At 49.4% G+C, this 3,770-nt stretch overlaps 1 protein-coding gene across 1 annotated transcript in view; it reads right to left on the bottom strand.

Annotated features, from left to right (window-relative positions):
- Positions 1-3,770, bottom strand: part of LOC105539047 (putative SEC14-like protein 6) — a 14,655-nt gene that overhangs the window by 9,825 nt on the left and 1,060 nt on the right. Inside the window, exon 2 of the mRNA XM_011979147.1 lies at positions 583-658. The gene's annotated coding sequence lies outside the window, so the exon portion shown is untranslated. The remainder of the gene's footprint in view (positions 1-582; positions 659-3,770) is intronic.

Below are 3,770 nucleotides of genomic sequence, written 5' to 3'. Positions count from 1 at the left end.
GCAGCCCCGTTTCCCGCCCGCGCCTCTCCCTCCACACCTCCCCGCAAGCAGAGGGAGGCGGCTCCGGCCTCAGCCAGACCGGAGAGGGACTCCCACGGTGCCGTGGTGGGCTGAAGGTCTCCTCAAGCACTGCCAGAGCGGATGCCGAGGCCGAGGAGGCGCTGAGAGTGAGGGCTGCTAGCACATTGTCACCTCTCAGCGGGAAGCCAACCGCCTTGTTGTGAGGATGCTCGAGCGGCCCCTGTGAGGAAGAACTGAAGCCTCCTGCAGCCTCCTGCCAACAGCCAGCACAGACTTGCCAGCTACGTTCCACATCTTGGAAGCAGATCCTCCTGCCCCAAACCTTCAGATGACTGCATCCCTGATGGGTATCTTTACTGCATCCTCATGAGAGACCCTGAGTCAGAACCACCCCACTAAGCCTTTCCATAATTTCTGGCCACAGAAATCATGAGAGAGAACAAATGTTTGCAGTTGTTTTAAATGGCTGCATTTTGGAGTAATTTGATACACTCAATAGATACCTAATACACTCCTCTTTCATGCCCTTGACGCTACCCCAGCCCCACGCTCTAGCCTTACCTCGGAGCCAGCGCAGGAGGAAGTAGTCATCAGGATTGGGCAAGGCAGATAGCACGTCTTGGATGTTCTCCCGGAACTGAGGACAGACAGGGAGAGACCTGGGTCAGAGGTCAACCACCCTCAGTCCTGCAGGTCTCAACTGTGCTTGAGGAAGGGGATGTCTGAGTCAAGAGGGCCCACTCGGGCTGGGAGGATCAGGGCCTGGGTCAAGCCGTAACAGTTTGTTTTCTCCGTTTTGGAAATGGGATGATAGAACCAACTACAGGCCAGGCGCCGTGGCTCGCTTTGGGAGGCTTAGGCAGGAGGATCACCTGAGGTCAGAAGTTCGATACCAGCCTGGCCAACATGGTGAAACACCGCATCTGTACTAAAAATACAAAAATTAGCCGGGCGTGGTGGCGGGCGCCTGGAATCCCATCTACTTGGGAGGCTGAGGCAGGAGAATCGCTTGAACCCAGGAGGTGGAGGTTGCAGCGAGCCAAGATCGCACCATTGCACTCCAGCCTGGGGCACAAGAGCAAGACTTCGTCTCAAACAAACAAAAAACTACCACACTGAACATCAGAGAGAATTAAACGTGGATTAAACACAGAGAAGGTTTACAAGCCTGACTCAGGGATGTGGGGGCAGGGAGGGGCCCTCTTTAGGGCGCTAATCTTCATCCTTAGGAAGCCTTCAGGCCAGGTCAGGTGGGAGCATAAACTGCACAGAGTATGAGGCTCAGAGAGGTTGAGCAACTTGCCTAGTGTCACACAGCCAGCAAGTGGCAGAACTGGTTGCCTGATTCTAGAATTGCAATAAAGATAATTGAGATCTTTAAACTGAATTTGTGTCAGTTTTATCTTTGACGGTTCCCTCCCACACTTAAGCAGGGCTGAGCTGTGTACCTGATAGGTTAGGGTTGAAATGATGGACTGTGACTTAGAAGGCTTCACTGTAAAGACATGGTTTGGAACCCGTTAGCCAGGCCCGAGTGAGGGGTGGCTTGACCTGGCCTGGGAGTTGGTTGGGATAGTTCAGCTGACCCTGGGCCCACCCTGCAGGGTCTGAGAGCTGAGGCTCCGTTCCTGGGTGGATGTCATTGACTGTAGGCTAAAGCCAGCCTCCAACACTGATGAATGTGGTAAGGAAAAGAGCACTGGACAAGGAGTCAGCAGGTCCCACTGTGGCCTTGCCTGAGTCATTCCGCCCTCTCTGGGTCTTATTCTCATTGGACCCCAAATGGACCCTCAAAAGACTTTCCCTGACCCCCACCCAAAATGGACTGATAACCTTTGTCTACAGGAATATGAGTGTTTGGCCCTCGGCTAAGCATTAAATGAATCCTGACATGATACTGCCATTATACCAATTCCCTAAGTGAGGAAAGTCAGGCTGGAAATGGTGAAGGGACTTCTTAGCCAACATGAGCAATTTTTTCTTTCAATTTCTGACTTCAATTGTCTTTTAAGAGGGTTATTCCAGGTCTAAGCAGAATGTCCTTTTCCTGATGCCGAACACTGCCCCTCGTTTTTGTTCCTTTTTTCCTTTTTTGAGTATTGCATTTTGAACTCATGGGCATTAAGATCAATTACTTGGCCAGGTGAGGTGGCTCATGCCTGTAATCCCAGCACTTTGGCCAACCAAGGCAGGTGGATTGCTTGAGCTCAGGAGTTTGAGACTAAGGGAGGAGACCACTACTATTCCTGCTGCCCTCCTCCCCCCACCTTGCCTAGTTCAAAGACAGGAGAAAAGAGAGAGAGAAACAAAAGTAAGATAAATAGCCAGACAACTTTGTCACCACCACCCAGTCCTAGGAGTTAAACAAAGTAATAATAATAACATCAACCCCTGGCCTAAACTACTTGTGTTATCTGTAAATTCCACACACTGTATGAAAAAAAGCATTGTAAAACTTTCTGTTCTGTTAGCTGATGCATGTAGCCCCCAGTCACGTTTCCCACACTTGCTCGATTTATCACAACCCTTTGCTGTGGACTCCTTAAAGTTGTTAAGCCTTTAAAAAGGCCAAGTATTTCTTTCTCGGGGAGCTCGGCTCTTAAGACGCGAGTCTGCCGACGCTCCCGGCCAAATAAAAAACCTCTTCCTTCTTTAATCTGGTGTCTGAGGAGTTTTGTCTGCGGCTAGTCCTGCTACAAGACCACCCTGGGTATCAAGGTGAAATCTCATTACTACAAAAAATACATTAGTCAGGCGTGGTGGTGCACGCCTGTAGTCCCAGCTACTTGAGAGGCTATGGTGGGAGAATTGCTTGAGCCCAGCAGGCAAAGATTGCAGTGAGCTGAGATCATGTCACTGCACTTCAGCCTGGGCAATAAATCAAGATCCTGTCTCAAAAAAAAAATCAATTGGCTGGGTGCGGTGGCTCATACCTGTAATCCCAGAACTTTGGGAGGCCAAGGCAGGCAGATCACTTGAGGTCAGGAGTTCGAGATCAGCCTGGCCAACACGGTGAAACCCCGTCTCTACTAAAAATACAAAAATTAGCTGGGTGTGGTGGGCGCCTGTAATCCCAGCTACTCAGGAGGCTGAGGCACAAGAATTGCTTGGATCCAGACAGCAGAGGCTGCAGTGAGCTGAGATCATACCACTGCACTCCAGCCTCAGCAACAGGGCAAGACTACATCTTAAAAAAAAAAAAAGTCGATGACTTGAACTTTTTAAAATTAAAACTAACAGCTTTATGGGGATATAATCACGTATGAATTCACACTTGAACAACTTGTAAGATTTTTCCGCTAGCTTTATTTCTTTATACTTTGTTTTCTTTTAAAAAGATTCATACAATTCAAGAAACACAACTTTTAAAAAATTGTTATTTTTTTAATTTTATTTTTTTAATCATCTTGGATACCAAGAGATGGGGTCGCTCTATGCTGCTAATTTTTTTTTTTTTTTGAGACAGAGACTCGCTCTGTCGCCCAGGCTGCAGTGCAGTGGCTGGATCTCAGCTCACTGCAAGCTCCTCCTCCCAGGTTTACGCCATTCTCCTCCCTCAGCCTCCTGAGTAGCCGGGACTACAGGCGCCCGCCACCTGGCCCGACTAGTTTTTTGTATTTTTTAGTAGAGACAGGATTTCACCGTGTTAGCCAGGATGGTCTCGATCTCCTGACCTCGTGATCCACCTGTCTCGGCCTCCCAAAGTGCTGGGATTACAGGCTTGAGCCACCGCGCCCGGCCTATGTTGC

Source organism: Mandrillus leucophaeus, unplaced genomic scaffold (genome assembly GCF_000951045.1).
Source record: "Mandrillus leucophaeus isolate KB7577 unplaced genomic scaffold, Mleu.le_1.0 Scaffold2, whole genome shotgun sequence".
NCBI lineage: Eukaryota > Metazoa > Chordata > Mammalia > Primates > Cercopithecidae > Mandrillus > Mandrillus leucophaeus.
The sequence above is the reverse complement of the archived record's forward strand: the minus strand, read 5'-3'. Positions and strand labels throughout refer to the sequence as shown.